Source organism: Vespula vulgaris, chromosome 15, assembly GCF_905475345.1.
Source record: "Vespula vulgaris chromosome 15, iyVesVulg1.1, whole genome shotgun sequence".
In the NCBI taxonomy this organism is placed as follows: Eukaryota; Metazoa; Arthropoda; class Insecta; order Hymenoptera; family Vespidae; genus Vespula; species Vespula vulgaris.
The window spans coordinates 5,168,368-5,195,589 of NC_066600.1; the positions used below are offsets into that span (position 1 = coordinate 5,168,368).

Genomic DNA, 27,222 nt, shown 5'->3' on the forward strand with positions numbered 1-27,222 from the left:
TCAAAAACCCATTCAACTTAATGAAGATTACATATGTATCTGATTATGATACCTTATATTTCTTATTACTCATATAAAAGAAAAGAAAAAGAAAAAAAAAACAGTTAAGAAGAATAAGAAAGGAATCTCATCTTTATTTCCCAATATCTTCAATTATGATTGATTTCTAAATACAATAAGGATAATAATAACAATAATGACAACAACAATAATATGAAGAAGAAGAAGAAGAATAAAGTATCTTGGTATATTCAATTTTGCTTACTTGTTCTTATGTGGTATATGTATCTAGTACAATGTAAATTTTGATGTGGGATTTCAATTAAACGTGTCATTTAATGCGTATTATGATTAATATGCATTATTCATACACATATGAATGTATGTATATTTAAATGAATATAGAATTTATACCTTGTTGACAAATTAAATTTACAATATTGAAATAAGGGTGTCACGATCAGGTACACGCATCACGTTCGATCGTCGACGATCTTTCTATATATAAAATATATCGATACCAAACGATATTACATTCGCTAAAATGCATATACGTATTACGTACGTACTCGTAGACGTGCATACAGAAAAATTAAGAAAAAAATAGCAAAACAGAGCGAGGAAGAGAGAGAGAGAGAGAGAGAGAGAGAGAGAGATGAAAGTACATTGTTTTTGAGGAAGGACGTCTGTCCAAACGAACGGAGTTTTCGATGAGGTCTCGTATTTTTCTATTGCTGTTGCTTTCTTTTATTTTTTGATTTTGATTAATTAACTAATTAAATTATAAAAATTTAAATATATATATATATATATAATATTATTACACTGAAAGAAAAAGAGAATGTTTATACCATTTACTAGCTGACGTATACAAAGCAAATCTTATTACAATGCTTATATGTTTCTATCTAAGCTGAAATATCTAAGTACACCTTATGTTATTTACTTTCTGTCGAATATCGTTTGATATCAGTCTTTCGGCAACCACCGAGGTGGAAACTTGAAAGATCTTATATAAATATACGTTTGTAAATAGATACATACGTATATATGTACATATGTACATAACTAGATAGATAATATACACACCCACACGCACATACACACACACAGTCTTTCTCTTGGGTATTGCTTGAGATTTTATTACATTGTATAGACAGTAACGAGCAACCTTTGTGCTGCAAGGAGCCAAAATTACATATCTGATATTCTTATTGATACAATTCACTATGAACTAAAAATGTTTAAATTGATTAAAAAGAAATTAATACTTGATAGAAAATGAAAAAATTACACATTATTGAAGGGAATTTGATATTTTCGGCATCAATTTACAATGAAATGTTTTCTATAATCCTATTGATTTTTTATTAGCAATACTTTTAATGTGTACGCATAAATGTATGTATATATATTTTTGTAATGGAACGAAATCTATTAGTTGTTTATTTTTAATTAGATATATGATTCTACTTCTAGTTAATAAACTTTACATTATTATATTGGAAGATACAATGGAAGATATCGAATTAAACTCTAATACAATCTTTTATTCGTTTGTCGTTAACGTTAAGACTTTTGATAAAAGATTTCAATACTTCGGTTAATAGTTAAAATGCCTTTCAACTGGCCGTAGATAACAAAGCTCTTCACAAATGTATCAACGTAAGATGTAATACCACTGATTAAGAAATTCACTAATTATAGTCGACTATTGTCATTTTTCGATGCAAGATGTAAGTCGTATTTGCATTGATACGCAGATGAATACGTATATGATAATGTTTTTTTATAAACCCTGAGTTACTCATTTCTGATACAGATTGAGATATATACAGATATATATATATATATATATATATATATATATATATATATATATATTAAAATTTTATATATATATATACATATATACTAAAATTATATATATATATATATATATATATATATATATATATATACAGAGAGAGAGAGAGAGAGAGAGAGAGAGAGAAAGAAAGTGTAAACGAATCGAGAATTTGAATAAAACAAAGAACGATATCGAGATTATATTGAAAAGAAACTTTGTTAGCTCTTGACAAAAAGGCATTCGATAAGGAAGCATTAGGCGTCCAAAGTACAATTATATCAAAAACCCATTCAACTTAATGAAGATTACATATGTATCTGATTATGATACCTTATATTTCTTATTACTCATATAAAAGAAAAGAAAAAGAAAAAAAAAACAGTTAAGAAGAATAAGAAAGGAATCTCATCTTTATTTCCCAATATCTTCAATTATGATTGATTTACAAAGACAATAAGAATAATAATAACAATAATAATAACAACAATAATATGAAGAAGAAGAAGAAGAACAAAGTATCTTGGTATATTCAATTTTGCTTTCTTGTTCTTATGTGGTATATGTAGCTAGTACATTGTAAATTTTAATGTGGGATTTTATTTAAACGTGTCATTTAATGCGTATTATGATTAATATGCATTATTCATACACATATCAATGTATGTGTATTTAAATGAATGTAAAATTTATACCTCGTTGACAAATTAAATTTACAATATTGAAATAAGGGTGTCACGATCAGGTACACGCATCACGTTCGATCGTCGACGATCTTTCAATATATAAAATATATCGATACCAAACGATATTACATTTGTTAAAAGGCATATACGTATTACGTACATACGCGTACACGTGCATACAGAAAAATTAAGAAAAAAATAGCAAAATAGAGCGAGGAAGAGTGAGAGAGAGAGATGAAAGTTCATTGTTTACGAGGAAGGACGTCTGTCCTAACAAACGGAGTTTTCGATGAGGTCTCGTATTTTTCTATTCCTGTTGCTTTCTTTTATTTTTTGATTTTGATTATTTAACTAATTAAATTATTAAAATTTTAATGTATATATATATATATATATATATATATATATATATATATATAATATATATATATAATATTATCACACTGAAAGAAAAAGAGAATGTTTATACCATTTACTAGCTGACTTATACAAAGCAAATCTTATTACAATGTTTATATGTTTCTATATAAGCTGAAATATCTAAATACAACTTATGTTATTTACTTTCTGTCGAATATCGTATGAGATCAGTCTTTCGGCAACCACCGAGTTGGAAACTTGAAAGATCCCGTTTAAACATACGTTTGTAAATAGATAGATATGTATATATGTACATATGTACATAACTAGTCACAATATACACACCCACACACTCATACACAAAGTATATAGTAGTCTTTCTCTTGGGTATTGCTTGAGATTTTATTATATTGTATAGACAGTAACGAGCAACCTTTGTTCTGCAATGAGCCAAAATTAAATATCTGATATTGTTATTGATAGAATTCATTATGAACTAAAAATGCTTATATTGATTAAAAAAGGAATTAATGCTTGATAGAAAAAGAAAAAATTACACATTATTGAAGGGTGTTTGTTATTTTCGGCATGAATTTACAATGAAATGTTTTCTATAATTCCATTGATTTTTTATTAGCAATACTTTTAATGTGTACGCATAAATGTATGTATATATATTTTTGTAATGGAACGAAATCTATTAGTTGTTTATTTTTAATTACATATATGATTCTACTTCTCGTTAATAAACTTTACATTATTATATTGGAAGATACATTGGAAGATATTGAAATAAACTCTAATACAATCTTTTATTCGTTTGTCGTTAAAGTTACGAGTTTTGATAAATGATTTCGATACTTCGGTTAATAGTTAAAATGCGTTTCAACTGGCCGTAGATAACAAAGCTCTTCACAAATGTATCAACGTAAGATGTAATACCAGTGATTAAGAAATTCACTAATTAGAGTCGACTATTGTCATTTTTCGATGCAAAATGTTAGTTGTAATTGCATTGATACGTACATGAATACGTATATGATAATGTTTTTTTATAAACCCTGAGTTACTCATTTCTGATACAGATTCAGATATATACAGATATATATATGTATTATATATTATATATAATATGTATATATATATACAGAGAGAGAGAGAGAGAGAGAGAGAGAGAGAAAGAAAGGGTAAACGAATCGAGAATTTGAATGAAACAAAGAACGATATCGAGATTAAATTGAAAAGAAACTTTGTTAGCTCTTGACAAAAAGGCATTCGATAAGGAAGCATTAGCCGTCCAAATAACAATTATATCAAAGACCTATTCAAATGAAAGACGATTACATAGGTATCCTATTATGATCCTTATACTTCTTATTATTCATATAAAAGAAAAGAAGAAGAAAAAAAACAGTTAAGAAGATTAAGAAAGAAATTTCATGTTTATTTCCCAATATCTTCAATTATGATTGATTTATAAAGACAATAAGAATAATAATAACAATAATAATAACAACAATAATATGAAGAAGAAGAAGAAGAACAAAGTATCTTGGTATATTCAATTTTGCTTTCTTGTTCTTATGTGGTATATGTAGCTAGTACAATGTAAATTTTAATGTGGGATTTCATTTAAACGTGTCATTTAATGCGTATTATGATTAATATGTATTATTCATACACATATGAATGTATGCATATTTAAATGAATATAGAATTCATACCTCGTTGACAAATTATATTTACAATATTGAAATAAGGGTGTCACGATCAGGTACACGCATCACGTTCGATCGTCGACGATCTTTCTATATATAAAATATATCGATACCAAACGATATTACATTTGTTAAAAGGCATATACGTATTACGTACATACGCGTACACGTGCATACAGAAAAATTAAGAAAAAAATAGCAAAATAGAGCGAGGAAGAGTGAGAGAGAGAGAGATGAAAGTTCATTGTTTACGAGGAAGGACGTCTGTCCTAACAAACGGAGTTTTCGATGAGGTCTCGTATTTTTCTATTCCTGTTGCTTTCTTTTATTTTTTGATTTTGATTATTTAACTAATTAAATTATTAAAATTTTAATATATATATATATATATATATATATATATATATATATATATATATATAATATTATCACACTGAAAGAAAAAGAGAATGTTTATACCATTTACTAGCTGACTTATACAAAGCAAATCTTATTACAATGTTTATATGTTTCTATATAAGCTGAAATATCTAAATACAACTTATGTTATTTACTTTCTGTCGAATATCGTATGAGATCAGTCTTTCGGCAACCACCGAGTTAGAAACTTGAAAGATCCCGTTTAAACATACGTTTGTAAATAGATAGATATGTATATATGTACATATGTACATAACTAGACACAATATACACACCCACACACTCATACACAAAGTATATAGTAGTCTTTCTCTTGGGTATTGCTTGAGATTTTATTATATTGTATAGACAGTAACGAGCAACCTTTGTTCTGCAATGAGCCAAAATTAAATATCTGATATTGTTATTGATAGAATTCATTATGAACTAAAAATGCTTATATTGTTTAAAAAAGGAATTAATGCTTGATAGAAAAAGAAAAAATTGCACATTATTGAAGGGTATTTGTTATTTTCGGCATCAATTTACAATGAAATGTTTTCTATAATTCCATTGATTTTTTATTAGCAATACTTTTAATGTGTACGCATAAATGTATGTATATATATTTTTGTAATGGAACGAAATCTATTAGTTGTTTATTTTTAATTAGATATATGATTCTACTTCTCGTTAATAAACTTTACATTATTATATTGGAAGATACATTGGAAGATATTGAAATAAACTCTAATACAATCTTTTATTCGTTTGTCGTTAAAGTTACGAGTTTTGATAAATGATTTCGATACTTCGGTTAATAGTTAAAATGCGTTTCAACTGGCCGTAGATAACAAAGCTCTTCACAAATGTATCAACGTAAGATGTAATACCAGTGATTAAGAAATTCACTAATTAGAGTCGACTATTGTCATTTTTCGATGCAAAATGTAAGTTGTAATTGCATTGATACGTACATGAATACGTATATGATAATTTTTTTTTATAAACCCTGAGTTACTCATTTCTGATACAGATTCAGATATATACAGATATATATATGTATTATATATTATATATAATATGTATATATATATACAGAGAGAGAGAGAGAGAGAGAGAGAGAGAGAGAGAGAAAGAAAGGGTAAACGAATCGAGAATTTGAATGAAACAAAGAACGATATCGAGATTAAATTGAAAAGAAACTTTGTTAGCTCTTGACAAAAAGGCATTCGATAAGGAAGCATTAGTCGTCCAAAGTACAATTATATCAAAAACCCATTCAAACTAAAGAAGATTACGTATGTATCTGATTATGATACCTTATATTTCTTATTATTCATTTAAAAGAAAAGAAAAAGAAAAAAAAACAGTTAAGAATAATAAGAAAGAAATCTCATCTTTATTTCCCAATATCTTCAATTATGATTGATTTCTAAATACAATAAGGATAATGATAACAATAATAACAACAACAATAATATGAAGAAGAAGAAGAAGAAGAATAAAGTCTCTTGGTATATTCAATTTTGCTTTCTTGTTCTTATGTAGTATATGTATCTAGTACAATGTAAATTTTAATGTGGGATTTCATTTAAACGTGTCATTTAATGCGTATTATGATTAATATGTATTATTCATACACATATGAATGTATGTATATTTAAATGAATATAGAATTTGTACCTTGTTGACAAATTAAATTTACAATATTGAAATAAGCGTGTCACGATCAGGTACACGCATCACGTTCGATCGTCGACGATCTTTCTATATATAAAATATATCGATCCCAAACGATATTACATTTGTTAGAAGGCATATACGTATTACGTACATACGCGTACACGTGCATACAGAAAAATTAAGAAAAAAATAGCAAAATAGAGCGAGGAAGAGAGAGAGAGAGAGAGAGATGAAAGTTCATTGTTTACGAGGAAGGACGTCTGTCCTAACAAACGGAGTTTTCGATGAGGTCTCGTATTTTTCTATTCCTGTTGCTTTCTTTTATTTTTTGATTTTGATTATTTAACTAATTAAATTATAAAAATTTTAATATATATATATATAATATTATTACACTGAAAGAAAAAGAGAATGTTTATACCATTTACTAGCTGACGTATACAAAGCAAATCTTATTACAATGTTTATATGTTTCTATATAAGCTGAAATATCTAAATACAACTTATGTTATTTACTTTCTGTAGAATATCGTATGAGATCAGTGTTTCTGCAACCACCGAGGTGGAATGTTGGAAGATCCCATATAAACATACATTTGTAAATAGATACATATGTATATATGTACATATGTACATAACTACATACATAATATACTCACCCACACACACATACACAAAGTATATAGTAGGCTTTCTCTTGGGTATTGCTTGAGATTTTCTTATATTGTATGGACAGTAACGAGCAACCTTTGTTCTGCAATGAGCCAAAATTAAATATCTGATATTGTTATTGATACATTATGAACTAAAAATGTTTAAATTGATTAAAAAGAAATTAATACTTGGTAGAAAAAGAAAAAATTACACATTATTGAAGGGTATTTGTTATATTCGGCATCAATTTACAATGAAATGTTTTCTATAATACCATTGATTTTTTATTAGCAATACTTTTAATGTGTACGCATAAATGTATGTATATATATTTTTGTAATGGACCGAAATCTATTAGTTGTTTATTTTTAATTAGATATATGATTCTACTTCTCGATAATAAACTTTTCATTATTATATTGGAAGACACAATGGAAGATATCGAATTAAACTCTAATACAATCTTTTATTCGTTTGTCGTTAACGTTAAGAATTTTGATAAAAGATTTCAATACTTCGGTTAATAGTTAAAATGCCTTTCAACTGGCCGTAGATAACAAAGCTCTTCACAAATGTATCAACGTAAGATGTAATACCACTGATTAAGAAATTCACTAATTATAGTCGACTATTGTCATTTTTCGATGCAAGATGTAAGTCGTATTTGCATTGATACGCAGATGAATACGTATATGATAATGTTTTTTATAAACCCTGAGTTACTCATTTCTGATACAGATTGAGATATATACAGATATCTATATATATTATATATTATATATTATATATATATAAATATATATACAGAGAGAGAAAGAGAGAGAGAGAGAAAGAAAAAGGGTAAAGGAATCGAGAATTTGAATAAAACAAAGAACGATATCGAGATTAAATTGAAAAGAAACTTTGTTAGCTCTTGACAAAAAGGCATTCGATAAGGAAGCATTAGGCGTCCAAAGTACAATTATATCAAAAACCCATTCAAATTAAAGAAGATTACATATGTATCTGATTATGATACCTTATATTTCTTATTACTCATATAAAAGAAAAGAAGAAGAAAAAAAACAGTTAAGAAGAATAAGAAAGAAATCTCATCTTTATTTCCCAATATCTTCAATTATGATTGATTTCTAAATACAATAAGGATAATAATAACAATAATGACAACAACAATAATATGAAGAAGAAGAAGAAGAATAAAGTATCTTGGTATATTCAATTTTGCTTACTTGTTCTTATGTGGTATATGTATCTAGTACAATGTAAATTTTGATGTGGGATTTCAATTAAACGTGTCATTTAATGCGTATTATGATTAATATGCATTATTCATACACATATGAATGTATGTATATTTAAATGAATATAGAATTTATACCTTGTTGACAAATTAAATTTACAATATTGAAATAAGCGTGTCACGATCAGGTACACGCATCACGTTCGATCATCGACGATCTTTCTATATATAAAATATATCGATACCAAACGATATTACATTCGCTAAAATGCATATACGTATTACGTACGTACTCGTAGACGTGCATACAGAAAAATTAAGAAAAAAATAGCAAAACAGAGCGAGGAAGAGAGAGTGAGAGAGAGAGAGAGAGAGATGAAAGTACATTGTTTTCGAGCAAGGACGTCTGTCCGAACAAACGGAGTTTTCGATGAGGTCTCGTATTTTTCTATTCCTGTTGCTTTCTTTTATTTTTTGATTTTGATTAATTAACTTATTAAATTATAAAAATTTTAATATATATATATATATATATATATACATATATAATATTATTACATTGAAAGAAAAAGAGAATGTTTATACCATTTACTAGCTGACGTTTACAATGCAAATCTTATTACAATGTTTATATGTTTCTATATAAGCTGAAATATCTCAATACACCTTATGTTATTTACTTTCTGTCGAATATCGTATGAGTTCAGTCTTTCGGCAACCACCGAGGTGGATTGTTGGAAGATCCCATATAAACATACGTTTGGAAATAGATACATATGTACGTAACTAGATACATAATATACACACCCACGCACACATACACAAAGTATATAGTAGTCTTTCTCTTGGGTATTGCTTGAGATTTTCTTATATTGTATGGACAGTAACGAGCAACCTTTGTTCTGCAATGAGCCAAAATTAAATATCTGATATTGTTATTGATAGAATTCATTATGAACTAAAAATGTTTAAATTGATTAACAGAGAAATTAATACTTGGTAGAAAAAGAAAAAATTACACATTATTGAAGGGTATTTGTTATTTTCGGCATCAATTTACAATGAATTGTTTTCTATAATTCCATTGATTTTTTATTAGCAATACTTTTAATGTGTACGCATAAATGTATGTATATATATTTTTGTAATGGAACGAAATCTATTAGTTGTTTATTTTTAATTAGATATATGATTCTACTTCTAGTTAATAAACTTTACATTATTATATTGGAAGATACAATGGAAGATATCGAATTAAACTCTTATACAATCTTTTATTCGTTTGTCGTTAACGTTAAGACTTTTGATAAAAGATTTCAATACTTCGGTTAATAGTTAAAATGCCTTTCAACTGGCCGTAGATAACAAAGCTCTTCACAAATGTATCAACGTAAGATGTAATACCACTGATTAAGAAATTCACTAACTATAGTCGACTATTGTCATCTTTCGATGCAAGATGTAAGTCGTATTTGCATTGATACGCAGATGAATACGTATATGATAATGTTTTTTTATAAACCCTGAGTTACTCATTTCTGATACAGATTGAGATATATATATATATATATATATATATATATTATATATTATATATAATATGTATATATATATACAGAGAGAGAGAGAGAGAGAGAGAGAGAGAGAGAGAGAGAGAGAGAAAGAAAGGGTAAACGAATCGAGAATTTGAATAAAACAAAGAACGATATCGAGATTAAATTGAAAAGAAACTTTGTTAGCTCTTGACAAAAAGGCATTCGATAAGGAAGCATTAGGCGTCCAAAGTACAATTATATCAAAAACCCATTCAAATTAAAGAAGATTACATATGTATCTGATAATGATACCTTATATTTCTTATTACTCATATAAAAGAAAAGAAAAAGAAAAAAAAAACAGTTAAGAAGAATAAGAAAGAAATCTCATCTTTATTTCCCAATATCTTCAATTATGATTGATTTCTAAATACAATAAGAATAATAATAACAATAATGACAACAACAATAATATGAAGAAGAAGAAGAAGAATAAAGTATCTTGGTATATTCAATTTTGCTTACTTGTTCTTATGTGGTATATGTATCTAGTACAATGTAAATTTTGATGTGGGATTTCAATTAAACGTGTCATTTAATGCGTATTATGATTAATATGCATTATTCATACACATATGAATGTATGTATATTTAAATGAATATAGAATTTATACCTTGTTGACAAATTAAATTTACAATATTGAAATAAGCGTGTCACGATCAGGTACACGCATCACGTTCGATCGTCGACGATCTTTCTATATATAAAATATATCGATACCAAACGATATTACATTCGCTAAAATGCATATACGTATTACGTACGTACTCGTAGACGTGCATACAGAAAAATTAAGAAAAAGATAGCAAAACAGAGCGAGGAAGAGAGAGAGAGAGAGAGAGAGAGAGAGAGAGAGAGAGAGAGAGAGAGAGAGAGAGAGGAAAGTACATTGTTTTTGAGGAAGGACGTCTGTCCAAACGAACGGAGTTTTCGATGAGGTCTCGTATTTTTCTATTGCTGTTGCTTTCTTTTATTTTTTGATTTTGATTAATTAACTAATTAAATTATAAAAATTTAAATATATATATATATATATATATAATATTATTACACTGAAAGAAAAAGAGAATGTTTATACCATTTACTAGCTGACGTATACAAAGCAAATCTTATTACAATGCTTATATGTTTCTATCTAAGCTGAAATATCTAAGTACACCTTATGTTATTTACTTTCTGTCGAATATCGTTTGAGATCAGTCTTTCGGCAACCACCGAGGTGGAAACTTGAAAGATCTTATATAAATATACGTTTGTAAATAGATACATATGTATATATGTACATATGTACATAACTAGATAGATAATATACACACCCACACGCACATACACACACACAGTCTTTCTCTTGGGTATTGCTTGAGATTTTCTTATATTGTATGGACAGTAACGAGCAACCTTTGTTCTGCAATGAGCCAAAATTAAATATCTGATATTGTTATAGATACATTATGAACTAAAAATGTTTAAATTGATTAAAAAGAAATTAATACTTGATAGAAAAAGAAAAAATTACACATTATTGAAGGGTATTTGTTATTTTCTGCATCAATTTACAATGAAATGTTTTCTATAATCCTCTTGATTTTTTATTAGCAATACTTTTAATGTGTACGCATAAATGTATGTATATATATCTTTGTAATGGAACGAAATCTATTAGTTGTTTATTTTTAATTAGATATATGATTCTACTTCTCGTTAATAAACTTTACATTATTATATTGGAAGATACAATGGAAGATATCGAATTAAACTCTAATACAATCTTTTATTCGTTTGTCGTTAACGTTAAGACTTTTGATAAAAGATTTCAATACTTCGGTTAATAGTTAAAATGCCTTTCAACTGGCCGTAGATAACAAAGCTCTTCACAAATGTATCAACGTAAGATGTAATACCACTGATTAAGAAATTCACTAATTATAGTCGACTATTGTCATTTTTCGATGCAAGATGTAAGTCGTATTTGCATTGATACGCAGATGAATACGTATATGATAATGTTTTTTATAAACCCTGAGTTACTCATTTCTGATACAGATTGAGATATATACAGATATATATATATATATATATATATATATATATATATATATATATATATTAAAATTTTATATATATATACATATATACTAAAATTATATATATATATATATATATATATATATATATATATATACAGAGAGAGAGAGAGAGAGAGAGAGAGAGAGAGAGAAAGAAAGTGTAAACGAATCGAGAATTTGAATAAAACAAAGAGCGATATCGAGATTATATTGAAAAGAAACTTTGTTAGCTCTTGACAAAAAGGCATTCGATAAGGAAGCATTAGGCGTCCAAAGTACAATTATATCAAAAACCCATTCAACTTAATGAAGATTACATATGTATCTGATTATGATACCTTATATTTCTTATTACTCATATAAAAGAAAAGAAAAAGAAAAAAAAACAGTTAAGAAGAATAAGAAAGGAATCTCATCTTTATTTCCCAATATCTTCAATTATGATTGATTTCTAAATACAATAAGGATAATAATAACAATAATGAGAACAACAATAATATGAAGAAGAAGAAGAAGAATAAAGTATCTTTGTATATTCAATATTGCTTACTTGTTCTTATGTGGTATATGTATCTAGTACAATGTAAATTTTAATGTGGGATTTTATTTAAACGTGTTATTTAATGCGTATTATGATTAATATGCATTATTCATACACATATCAATGTATGTGTATTTAAATGAATATAGAATTTATACCTCGTTGACAAATTAAATTTACAATATTGAAATAAGCGTGTCACGATCAGGTACACGCATCACGTTCGATCGTCGACGATCTTTCTATATATAAAATATATCGATACCAAACGATATTACATTCGCTAAAATGCATATACGTATTACGTACGTACTCGTAGACGTGCATACAGAAAAATTAAGAAAAAGATAGCAAAACAGAGCGAGGAAGAGAGAGAGAGAGAGAGAGAGAGAGAGAGAGAGAGAGAGAGAGAGAGAGAGAGAGATGAAAGTACATTGTTTTTGAGGAAGGACGTCTGTCCAAACGAACGGAGTTTTCGATGAGGTCTCGTATTTTTCTATTGCTGTTGCTTTCTTTTATTTTTTGATTTTGATTAATTAACTAATTAAATTATAAAAATTTAAATATATATATATATATATATATAATATTATTACACTGAAAGAAAAAGAGAATGTTTATACCATTTACTAGCTGACGTATACAAAGCAAATCTTATTACAATGCTTATATGTTTCTATCTAAGCTGAAATATCTAAGTACACCTTATGTTATTTACTTTCTGTCGAATATCGTTTGAGATCAGTCTTTCGGCAACCACCGAGGTGGAAACTTGAAAGATCTTATATAAATATACGTTTGTAAATAGATACATATGTATATATGTACATATGTACATAACTAGATAGATAATATACACACCCACACGCACATACACACACACAGTCTTTCTCTTGGGTATTGCTTGAGATTTTCTTATATTGTATGGACAGTAACGAGCAACCTTTGTTCTGCAATGAGCCAAAATTAAATATCTGATATTGTTATAGATACATTATGAACTAAAAATGTTTAAATTGATTAAAAAGAAATTAATACTTGATAGAAAAAGAAAAAATTACACATTATTGAAGGGTATTTGTTATTTTCTGCATCAATTTACAATGAAATGTTTTCTATAATCCTCTTGATTTTTTATTAGCAATACTTTTAATGTGTACGCATAAATGTATGTATATATATCTTTGTAATGGAACGAAATCTATTAGTTGTTTATTTTTAATTAGATATATGATTCTACTTCTCGTTAATAAACTTTACATTATTATATTGGAAGATACAATGGAAGATATCGAATTAAACTCTAATACAATCTTTTATTCGTTTGTCGTTAACGTTAAGACTTTTGATAAAAGATTTCAATACTTCGGTTAATAGTTAAAATGCCTTTCAACTGGCCGTAGATAACAAAGCTCTTCACAAATGTATCAACGTAAGATGTAATACCACTGATTAAGAAATTCACTAATTATAGTCGACTATTGTCATTTTTCGATGCAAGATGTAAGTCGTATTTGCATTGATACGCAGATGAATACGTATATGATAATGTTTTTTATAAACCCTGAGTTACTCATTTCTGATACAGATTGAGATATATACAGATATATATATATATATATATATATATATATATATATATATATATTAAAATTTTATATATATATACATATATACTAAAATTATATATATATATATATATATATATATATATATATATACAGAGAGAGAGAGAGAGAGAGAGAGAGAGAGAGAAAGAAAGTGTAAACGAATCGAGAATTTGAATAAAACAAAGAGCGATATCGAGATTATATTGAAAAGAAACTTTGTTAGCTCTTGACAAAAAGGCATTCGATAAGGAAGCATTAGGCGTCCAAAGTACAATTATATCAAAAACCCATTCAACTTAATGAAGATTACATATGTATCTGATTATGATACCTTATATTTCTTATTACTCATATAAAAGAAAAGAAAAAGAAAAAAAAACAGTTAAGAAGAATAAGAAAGGAATCTCATCTTTATTTCCCAATATCTTCAATTATGATTGATTTCTAAATACAATAAGGATAATAATAACAATAATGAGAACAACAATAATATGAAGAAGAAGAAGAAGAATAAAGTATCTTTGTATATTCAATATTGCTTACTTGTTCTTATGTGGTATATGTATCTAGTACAATGTAAATTTTAATGTGGGATTTTATTTAAACGTGTTATTTAATGCGTATTATGATTAATATGCATTATTCATACACATATCAATGTATGTGTATTTAAATGAATATAGAATTTATACCTCGTTGACAAATTAAATTTACAATATTGAAATAAGCGTGTCACGATCAGGTACACGCATCACGTTCGATCGTCGACGATCTTTCTATATATAAAATATATCGATACCAAACGATATTACATTTGTTAAAAGGCATATACGTATTACGTACATACGCGTACACGTGCATACAGAAAAATTAAGAAAAAAATAGCAAAACAGAGCGAGGAAGAGAGAGAGAGAGAGAGAGAGAGATGAAAGTACATTGTTTTCTTACAAACGGAGTTTTCGATGAGGTCTCGTATTTTTCTATTCCTGTTGCTTTCTTTTATTTTTTGATTTTGATTAATTAACTAATTAAATTATAAAAATTTTAATATATATATATATATATATATATAATATTATTACACTGAAAGAAAAAGAGAATGTTTATACCATTTACTAGCTGACATATACAAAGCAAAAATTATTACAATGTTTATATGTTTCTATATAAGGTGAAATATCTAAATACACCTTATGTTATTTACTTTCTGTCGAATATCGTATGAGATCAATCTTTCGGCAACCACCAAGGTGGAATGTTGGAAGATCCCATATAAACATACGTTTGTAAATAGATACATATGTACATAACTAGATACATAATATACACACCCACGCACACATACACAAAGTATATAGTAGTCTTTCCTTGGGTATTGCTTGAGGTTTATTATATTGTGTAGACAGTAACGAGCAACCTTTCTTCTGCAATGAGCCAAAATTAAATATCTGATATTGTTATTGATAGAATTCATTATGAACTAAAAATGTTTAAATTGATTAACAAAGAAATTAACACTTAATAGAAAAAGAAAAAATTACACATTATTGAAGGGTATTTGTTATTGTCGGCATCAATTTACAATGAAATGTTTTCTATAATTCCATTGATTTTTTATTAGCAATACTTTTAATGTGTACGCATAAATGTATGTATATACATTTGTGTAATGGAACGAAATCTATTAGTTGTTTATTTTTAATTAGATATATGATTCTACTTCTCGTTAATAAACTTTACATTATTATATTGGAAGATACAATGGAAGATATCGAATTAAACTCTAATACAATCTTTTATTCGTTTGTCGTTAACGTTAAGACTTTTGATAAAAGATTTCAATACTTCGGTTAATAGTTAAAATGCCTTTCAACTGGCCGTAGATAACAAAGCTCTTCACAAATGTATCAACGTAAGATGTAATACCACTGATTAAGAAATTCACTAATTATAGTCGACTATTGTCATTTTTCGATGCAAGATGTAAGTCGTATTTGCATTGATACGCAGATGAATACGTATATGATAATGTTTTTTATAAACCCTGAGTTACTCATTTCTGATACAGATTGAGATATATACAGATATATATATATATATATATATATATATATATATATATATATATATATATTAAAATTTTATATATATATACATATATACTAAAATTATATATATATATATATATATATATATATATATATATATATATACAGAGAGAGAGAGAGAGAGAGAGAGAGAGAGAGAAAGAAAGTGTAAACGAATCGAGAATTTGAATAAAACAAAGAGCGATATCGAGATTATATTGAAAAGAAACTTTGTTAGCTCTTGACAAAAAGGCATTCGATAAGGAAGCATTAGGCGTCCAAAGTACAATTATATCAAAAACCCATTCAACTTAATGAAGATTACATATGTATCTGATTATGATACCTTATATTTCTTATTACTCATATAAAAGAAAAGAAAAAGAAAAAAAAACAGTTAAGAAGAATAAGAAAGGAATCTCATCTTTATTTCCCAATATCTTCAATTATGATTGATTTCTAAATACAATAAGGATAATAATAACAATAATGAGAACAACAATAATATGAAGAAGAAGAAGAAGAATAAAGTATCTTTGTATATTCAATATTGCTTACTTGTTCTTATGTGGTATATGTATCTAGTACAATGTAAATTTTAATGTGGGATTTTATTTAAACGTGTTATTTAATGCGTATTATGATTAATATGCATTATTCATACACATATCAATGTATGTGTATTTAAATGAATATAGAATTTATACCTCGTTGACAAATTATATTTACAATATTCAAATAAGCGTGTCACGATCAGGTACACGCATCACGTTCGATCGTCGACGATCTTTCTATATATAAAATATATCGATACCAAACGATATTACATTTGTTAAAAGGCATATACGTATTACGTACATACGCGTACACGTGCATACAGAAAAATTAAGAAAAAAATAGCAAAACAGAGCGAGGAAGAGAGAGAGAGAGAGAGAGAGAGATGAAAGTACATTGTTTTCTTACAAACGGAGTTTTCGATGAGGTCTCGTATTTTTCTATTCCTGTTGCTTTCTTTTATTTTTTGATTTTGATTAATTAACTAATTAAATTATAAAAATTTTAATATATATATATATATATATATATATATAATATTATTACACTGAAAGAAAAAGAGAATGTTTATACCATTTACTAGCTGACATATACAAAGCAAAAATTATTACAATGTTTATATGTTTCTATATAAGGTGAAATATCTAAATACACCTTATGTTATTTACTTTCTGTCGAATATCGTATGAGATCAATCTTTCGGCAACCACCAAGGTGGAATGTTGGAAGATCCCATATAAACATACGTTTGTAAATAGATACATATGTACATAACTAGATACATAATATACACACCCACGCACACATACACAAAGTATATAGTAGTCTTTCCTTGGGTATTGCTTGAGGTTTATTATATTGTGTAGACAGTAACGAGCAACCTTTCTTCTGCAATGAGCCAAAATTAAATATCTGATATTGTTATTGATAGAATTCATTATGAACTAAAAATGTTTAAATTGATTAACAAAGAAATTAACACTTAATAGAAAAAGAAAAAATTACACATTATTGAAGGGTATTTGTTATTGTCGGCATCAATTTACAATGAAATGTTTTCTATAATTCCATTGATTTTTTATTAGCAATACTTTTAATGTGTACGCATAAATGTATGTATATACATTTGTGTAATGGAACGAAATCTATTAGTTGTTTATTTTTAATTAGATATATGATTCTACTTCTCGTTAATAAACTTTACATTATTATATTGGAAGATACAATGGAAGATATCGAATTAAACTCTAATACAATCTTTTATTCGTTTGTCGTTAACGTTAAGACTTTTGATCAAAGATTTCAATACTTCGGTTAATAGTTAAAATGCCTTTCAACTGGCCGTAGATAACAAAACTCTTCACAAATGTATCAACGTAAGATGTAATACCACTGATTAAGAAATTCACTAATTATAGTCGACTATTGTCATTTTTTGATGCAAGATGTAAGTCGTAATTGCATTGAGGCGTATATGAATATGTATATGATAATGTTTTTTTGTAAACCCTTAGTTACTCATTTCTGTTATGTATTATATACTATATATATATATATAGAGAGAGAGAGAGAGAGAAAGGGTAAACGAATCGATTATTGAAATAAAACAAAGAACGATATCGAGATTAAATTGAAATGAAACTTTGTTAGCTCTTGACAAAGAGGCACTCGATAAGGAAGCATGAGCCGTCCAAAGTACAATTATATCAAAAACCCATTCATATTAAAGACGATTACACATATATCCGATTATGATACCTTTCTAAGTCCTGAAATAATTCCATTCAAATTTATATTACACTACTGCCATGTATGGTAAGTAATTGATTGTAAAGACTTTTAATAGACTCAGAAGTGGCGCATTCCAAGGATTTCTATATAATATAATATATAAGTTCTGTGTACCGTAGACTCTTCATTTTTGAGGAAACAAGTTTTTTCAAACCTCTGGGAATACCTAATAAGTAACGTAGCTATTTCTGGTTTTTGAAAGTTAATGCATAGTTTAAAATGGAAATATATACGATGGAAACATACCGACAATTTTTGCGGGTTTAAATGCTCCAATTATTACAGAAAGATTTGGTCCTATAAAAGATTATTTTTTGGACATTCATCTGTCACAGCTTCACAATTCTTTTCTTCATACTGTACGTCACACGCTTCGCGTATAGCCTCTTTTTTTATCGATCAAGAACTATCTCCAACAAAATAGGATAACAGAAATTAAGAAGTTTCGTAATTCTTTCATAGAAGTAACTTTGACTTCTACAATAAAAAGAAATTAATAAAAGTTATAGCTATGTGTTTCATGCAACGTGAAATAAAAACTGACCTTTTTCAATGCATACAAAAATGTTTTGGTGAAAGAAAATCTGATCCATTGGTTCTTGATTGTCCAGGATGATGATTCTTTCTTTTCCGAAGCTATAAAAGCGGTTGATATACTTTTGGCTGCGGCAAGTCTTGCTGTTTTTCTTTGTAAATCCAGAAATAATTCAATTCCAATTATACATTACGCCATTAGCGTACAAGTAGTTGATTGGAAAGATTTTCCATCGACTCATAGATGGCGTTGACTGAAGAATTTCCAAACTATATATAGATCGTTTGTAGACTTCACTCGTACATGATTGGTCCGATCTGGACAAAAAAAAATCCGCCTAGAGGGCGCAACGAGAGCTCACCCATGAGTCCGGTCCCGTTCTTCTAGGTGCTATAGTTTCAGTAAACCGCTGTAACGTCCGTAAGAGTGCTCTAACCTCACTCGAACTTCCATAACGTCTGTAATATCGCCGCAACTACCTAACGTCCGTAAAAGTGCCGTAACATCACTCGAACATCCATAACGTCTGTCTTACGTCCGTAAGAGTGCCGTAACCTCACTCGAACATCCGAAACGTCTGTCGAACATCCGTAACGTCGGTAACATCGCCGTAACGTCTGTCACAGCTCCGTGACATCACAGATGATCGAAATAACGCCGTAACGTCTGTCACACGGCCGTGACGACCGTAACAACGCCGTAATGTCCGTCTGAAGTCCCTGACGTCCATAACAACACCTTAACGTCTGTCACAGGTCCGTGACGTCACAGATGATGGAAACAACGCCGTAACAACGCCGTAACGTCTGTCACAGGTCCGTGACGTCACAGATGATCGAAACAACGCCGTAACGTCTGTCACAGGTCCGTGACGTCACAGATGATGGAAACAACGCCGTAAAGTCTGTCACAGGTCCGTGACGTCACAGATGATCGAAACAAGGCCGTAACTTCTGTCACAAGACCGTGACGTCATAGATGATCGAAACAACGCTGTAACGTCTCTCAGAGATCTGTGACGTCACAGATGATAGAAAAACAACGCCGTAACTCCTGTCACAGGTCCGTGACGTCACAGATGATCGAAACAAGGCCGTAACTTCTGTAACAGGTCCGTGACGTCACAGATGATAGAAAAACAACGCCGTAACGTCTCTAATAGATCTGTGACGTCACAGATGATATAAACAACGCCGTAACTTCTGTCACAGGTCCGTGACGTCACAGATGATAGAAACAACGCCGTAATTTCTGTCACAGGTCCGTGACGTCACAGATGATAGAAAAACAACGCCGTAACGTCTCTAATAGATCTGTGACGTCACAGATGATAGAAAAAACGCCGTAATTTCTGTCACAGGTCCGTGACGTCACAGATGATAGAAAAACAACGCCGTAACGTCTCTAATAGATCTGTGACGTCACAGATGATAGAAACAACGCCGTAATTTCTGTCACAGGTCCGTGACGTCACAGATGATAGAAACAACGCCGTAATTTCTGTCACAGGTCCGTGACGTCACAGATGATAGAAACAACGCCGTAACTTCTGTCACAGGTCCGTGACGTCACAGATGATAGAAAAACAACGCCGTAACGTCTCTAATAGATCTGTGACGTCACAGATGATAGAAACAACGCCGTAATTTCTGTCACAGGTCCGTGACGTCACAGATGATAGAAACAACGCCGTAACGTCTCTAATAGATCTGTGACGTCACAGATGATATAAACAACGCCGTAACTTCTGTCACAGGTCCGTGACGTCACAGATGATAGAAACAAGGCCGTAACGTCTCTCAGAGATCTGTGACGTCACAGATGATAGAAAAACAACGCCGTAACTCCTGACACAGGTCCGTGACGTCATAGATGATCGAAACAATGCCGTAACTTCTGTAACAGGTCCGTGACGTCACAGATGATAGAAAAACAACGCCGTAACGTCTCTAATAGATCTGTGACGTCACAGATGATATAAACAACGCCGTAACTGCTGTCACAGGTCCGTGACGTCACAGATGATAGAAACAACGCCGCAATTTCTGTCACAGGTCCGTGACGTCACAGATGAAAGAAAAACAACGCCGTAACGTCTCTAATAGATCGGTGACGTCACAGATGATAGAAACAACGCCGTAATTTCTGTCACAGGTCCGTGACGTCACAGATGATAGAAACAACGCCGTAATTTCTGTCACCGGTCCGTGACGTCACAGATGATAGAAAAACAACGCCGTAACGGCTCTAATAGATCTGTGACGTCACAGATGATAGAAACAACGCCGTAATTTTGTCACAGGTCCGTGACGTCACAGATGATAGAAACAACGCCGTAATTTCTGTCACAGGTCCGTGACGTCACAGATGATAGAAACAACGCCGTAATTTCTGTCACCGGTCCGTGACGTCACAGATGATAGAAAAACAACGCCGTAACGGCTCTAATAGATCTGTGACGTCACAGATGATAGAAACAACGCCGTAATTTTGTCACAGGTCCGTGACGTCACAGATGATAGAAACAACGCCGTAATTTCTGTCACCGGTCCGTGACGTCACAGATGATAGAAAAACAACGCCGTAACGGCTCTAATAGATCTGTGACGTCACAGATGATAGAAACAACGCCGTAATTTTGTCACAGGTCCGTGACGTCACAGATGATAGAAACAACGCCGTAATTTTGTCACAGGTCCGTGACGTCACAGATGATAGAAACAACGCCGTAATTTCTGTCACAGGTCCGTGACGTCACAGATGATAGAAACAACGCCGTAACTTCTGTCACAGGTCCGTGACGTCACAGATGATAGAAAAACAACGCCGTAACGTCTCTAATAGATCGGTGACGTCACAGATGATAGAAACAACGCCGTAATTTCTTTCACAGGTCCGTGACGTCACAGATGGTCGAAACAACGCCGTAATTTCTGTCACAGGTCCGTGACGTCACAGAGGATAGAAACAACGCCGTAACATCTCTAATAGATCTGTGACGTCACAGATGACAGAAAAAACGCCGTAATTTCTGTCACAGGTCCGTGACGTCACAGATGATAGAAACAACGCCGTCATTTCTGTCACAGGTCCGTGACGTCACAGATGATAGAAACAACGCCGTAACATCTCTAATAGATCTGTGACGTCACAGATGACAGAAAAAACACCGTAATTTCTGTCACAGGTCCGTGACGTCACAGATGATAGAAACAACGCCGTAATTTCTGTCACAGGTCCGTGACGTCACAGATGATAGAAAAACAACGCCGTAACGGCTCTAATAGATCTGTGACGTCACAGATGAGAGAAACAACGCCGTAATTTCTGTCACAGGTCCGTGACGTCACAGATGATGGAAACAACGCCGTAATTTCTGTCACAGGTCCCTGACGTCACAGATGATAGAAACAACGCCGTAATTTCTGTCACAGGTCCGTGACGTCACAGATGATAGAAAAACAACGCCGTAACGGCTCTAATAGATCTGTGACGTCACAGATGAGAGAAACAACGCCGTAATTTCTGTCACAGGTCCGTGACGTCACAGATGATGGAAACAACGCCGTAATTTCTGTCACAGGTCCCTGACGTCACAGATGATAGAAAAACAACGCCGTAACGGCTCTAATAGATCTGTGACGTCACAGATGAGAGAAACAACGCCGTAATTTCTGTCACAGGTCCGTGACGTCACAGATGATGGAAACAACGCCGTAATTTCTGTCACAGGTCCCTGACGTCACAGATGATAGAAACAACGCCGTAATTTCTGTCACAGGTCCGTGACGTCACAGATGATAGAAAAACAACATCGTAACGGCTCTAATAGATCTGTGACGTCACAGATGGTCGAAGCAACGCCGTAATTTCTGTCACAGGTCCGTGACGTCACAGATGATAGAAAAACAACGCCGTAACGTCCCTAATGGATCGGTGACGTCACAGATGATAGAAACAACGCCGTAATTTCTGTCACAGGTCCCTGACGTCACAGATGATAGAAAAACAACGCCGTAACGGCTCTAATAGATCTGTGACGTCACAGATGATAGAAACAACGCCGTAATTTCTGTCACAGGTCCGTGACGTCACAGATGATAGAGACAACGCCGTAATTTCTGTCACAGGTCCCTGACGTCACAGATGATAGAAACAACGCCGTAATTTCTGTCACAAGTCCGTGACGTCACAGATGATGGAAACAACGCCGTAATTTCTGTCACAGGTCCCTGACGTCACAGATGATAGAAACAACGCCGTAATTTCTGTCACAGGTCCGTGACGTCACAGATGATAGAAAAACAACATCGTAACGGCTCTAATAGATCTGTGACGTCACAGATGGTCGAAGCAACGCCGTAATTTCTGTCACAGGTCCGTGACGTCACAGATGATAGAAAAACAACGCCGTAACGTCCCTAATGGATCGGTGACGTCACAGATGATAGAAACAACGCCGTAATTTCTGTCACAGGTCCGTGACGTCACAGATGATAGAAAAACAACGCCGTAACGGCTCTAATAGATCTGTGACGTCACAGATGATAGAAACAACGCCGTAATTTCTGTCACAGGTCCGTGACGTCACAGATGGTCGAAACAGCGCCGTAATTTCTGTCACAGGTCCGCGACGTCACAGATGATAGAAACAACGCCGTAATTTCTGTCACAAGTCCGTGACGTCACAGATGATAGAAAAACAACATCGTAACGGCTCTAATAGATCTGTGACGTCACAGATGGTCGAAGCAACGCCGTAATTTCTGTCACAGGTCCGTGACGTCACAGATGATAGAAAAACAACGCCGTAACGTCCCTAATGGATCGGTGACGTCACAGATGATAGAAACAACGCCGTGATTTCTGTCACAGGTCCGTGACGTCACAGATGATAGAAAAACAACGCCGTAACGGCTCTAATAGATCTGTGACGTCACAGATGATAGAAACAACGCCGTAATTTCTGTCACAGGTCCGTGACGTCACAGATGATAGAGACAACGCCGTAATTTCTGTCACAGGTCCCTGACGTCACAGATGATAGAAACAACGCCGTAATTTCTGTCACAAGTCCGTGACGTCACAGATGATGGAAACAACGCCGTAATTTCTGTCACAGGTCCCTGACGTCACAGATGATAGAAACAACGCCGTAATTTCTGTCACAGGTCCGTGACGTCACAGATGATAGAAAAACAACATCGTAACGGCTCTAATAGATCTGTGACGTCACAGATGGTCGAAGCAACGCCGTAATTTCTGTCACAGGTCCGTGACGTCACAGATGATAGAAAAACAACGCCGTAACGTCCCTAATGGATCGGTGACGTCACAGATGATAGAAACAACGCCGTAATTTCTGTCACAGGTCCGTGACGTCACAGATGATAGAAAAACAACGCCGTAACGGCTCTAATAGATCTGTGACGTCACAGATGATAGAAACAACGCCGTAATTTCTGTCACAGGTCCGTGACGTCACAGATGGTCGAAACAGCGCCGTAATTTCTGTCACAGGTCCGCGACGTCACAGATGATAGAAACAAGGCCGTAACGTCTCTAATAGATCTGTGACGTCACAGATGATAGAAACAACGCCGTAACATCTCTAATAGATCTGTGACGTCACAGATGATAGAAAAAACGCCGTAATTTCTGTCACAGGTCCGTGACGTCACAGATGACAGAAAAACAACGCCGTAACGTCTCTAATAGATCTGTGACGTCACAGATGGTCGAAACAAAGCCGTAATTTCAGTCACAGGTCCGTGACGTCACAGATGATAGAAAGAACGCCGTAATTTCTGTCACAGGTCCGTGACGTCACAGATGATAGAAAAAACGCCGTAATTTCTGTCACAGGTCCGTGACGTCACAGATGACAGAAAAACAACGCCGTAACGTCTCTAATAGATCTGTGACGTCACAGATGGTCGAAACAACGCCGTAATTTCTGTCACAGGTCCGTGACGTCACAGATGATAGATACAACGCCGTAATTTCTGTCACAGGTCCGTGACGTCACAGATGAAAGAAACAACGCCGTAACATCTCTAAGAGATCTGTGACGTCACAGATAATAGAAAAAACGCCGTAATTTCTGTCACAGGTCCGTGACGTCACAGATGATAGAAACAACGCCGTAATTTCTGTCACAGGTCCGTGACGTCACAGATGATAGAAACAACGCCGTAATTTCTGTCACAGGTCCGTGACGTCACAGATGATAGAAACAACGCCGTAACGTCTCTAATAGATCTGTGACGTAACAGATGGTCGAAACAACGCCGTAATTTCTGTCACAGGTCCGTGACGTCACAGATGATAGAAACAACGCCGTAATTTCTGTCACAGGTCCGTGACGTCACAGATGACAGAAAAACAACGCTGTAGCGTATCTCAGAGATCTGTGACGTCACAGATGATAGAAAAACACAGATGATAGAAACAAGGCCGTAACGTCACTCAGAGATCTGTGACGTCACAGATGATAGAAACAACGCCTTAATTTCTGTCACAGGTCCGTGATGTCACTGATGACCGTATCAACGCCGTGACGTCCGTCTGACGTCCCTGACGTCCACAACGTCCGTCTGATGTCCCTGACTTGCCGTCAATTCCCAAGTTTTTCGTCAATCCTAGAACGTATCTAGGTGGCCTCCAAGTGTCAGGCGAAACGTCATAGTGTCCGCATAAGGGAATAAATATGTTTTTACCTAATGCTTGTCAAAATTCTTGTTAATTTTGCATCATTCGTTGATGTTCGTGTAATTTCCAGGGTATCTTATTCCATCAACTTGCTAATCCTAAATATTAACGTGATTATTTGATAAAAAGCATGTACCGTGTGGCGTATGCGTTATTATCGAAAAATCGGCGGAACCATCAGCATTTCCATAAAGCTCGTCTCTATGTACCCTAGCAAATTTTGCAAAAATTGTAGTTCGTATTACGTTGGTTTACAGTGGATCAACGTAATTCCACACAAATGGTGTCGAATCCATCCAGTGACGTGGAGTAATTATTTTTCTTATGTTCCTCCCTCTTAGGTAATTAATAGGTATTTCATATCTCATAGCAAGCACGCATAATTTCCGGTTTATCTGTAATGCACAGCTTATTTTTCTTAATATTACGTAGAATCGAAAAATGACAACATATTTGCATAATCCTAGGGGCACCGCCATATGCCTGTGAACGTGTGTATGTAAAAATGAGAGCGTAGAGTACATCTATCGGCCGGTTTCTGAAACAGGTAGTGGGACTCCGTAATTTCCGAGTAATCAGTGTTAGTCTGATTCTACAGTATAATATTTGTCTGACTTTATTGTATACTATTTGCCGATTTTATTGTATAATATTTGTTTTATTTTAATATATAATATTTGTCTAATTTTTTGCATATTTGTCTGATTTTATTATATAATATTAAACACAGGAGAAGCTATAAGTGGACATCAGAATAGGAATGGTTGTGATTGATCATTTATACGACACCTTCGAATAATCGCTTAAAGAGAAAAAGGTTACGTCAAGCCTGTGTCTTTATTGTATAAGAGAAGCGACTGAGAAGCAATGACATTCCACTTGCGTTACGTCTGATTTGCGATCAGTACTCTACCAGACTTTCTTCTGTTTCATGTTAAATTATGCGTCATAAGCTGCGGAAAGATTGTAAGAGAGACGTGTAAGAACTGTATGAGAGTTGAGAAAACGTTGTTTGAAAGAAGTCCAATATGTGTGTAAAAGTTGTGTGAGACTTATGTGAAAGATACGTACAACTTGTGAGAAAATTCTGTAGAAGTTGTGTAAAAAGTTTAGTCCAAAGGTTGTGTCCGAGGTTGTGTCT

The 27,222-nt window shown here is 32.1% G+C and overlaps 3 long non-coding RNA genes across 11 annotated transcripts in view; 2 read left to right on the forward strand and 1 right to left on the reverse strand.

Annotated features, from left to right (window-relative positions):
- The window catches only part of LOC127069555 (uncharacterized), a 58,484-nt gene extending 49,873 nt beyond the window's left edge, over positions 1-8,611 (forward strand). The window contains exon 3 of the long non-coding RNA XR_007783609.1: positions 6,985-8,611. This is a non-coding gene — a long non-coding RNA (uncharacterized LOC127069555). The remainder of the gene's footprint in view (positions 1-6,984) is intronic.
- A 9,330-nt stretch (positions 8,612-17,941) lies between these two features.
- Positions 17,942-19,586, reverse strand: LOC127069554 (uncharacterized). 2 transcript variants are annotated; one of them, XR_007783608.1, is made up of 3 exons: positions 19,380-19,586; positions 19,082-19,241; positions 17,942-19,001 (listed from the first exon to the last, which is right to left on the reverse strand). It is a non-coding gene; the product is annotated as an uncharacterized LOC127069554 (long non-coding RNA). The 2 variants fall into 2 exon arrangements; XR_007783607.1 differs by having other exon boundaries at positions 19,082-19,312.
- Positions 19,587-20,173: 587 nt separating this feature from the next.
- Positions 20,174-25,758, forward strand: LOC127069338 (uncharacterized). Of its 8 annotated transcripts, none has more exons than XR_007783517.1 (4): positions 20,174-20,830; positions 20,929-21,028; positions 22,066-22,312; positions 25,679-25,758. It is a non-coding gene; the product is annotated as an uncharacterized LOC127069338 (long non-coding RNA). The 8 variants fall into 8 exon arrangements; XR_007783515.1 differs by lacking the exon at positions 25,679-25,758 and adding an exon at positions 25,483-25,666; XR_007783516.1 differs by lacking the exon at positions 25,679-25,758 and adding an exon at positions 25,532-25,666.
- Positions 25,759-27,222: the final 1,464 nt, after the last annotated feature.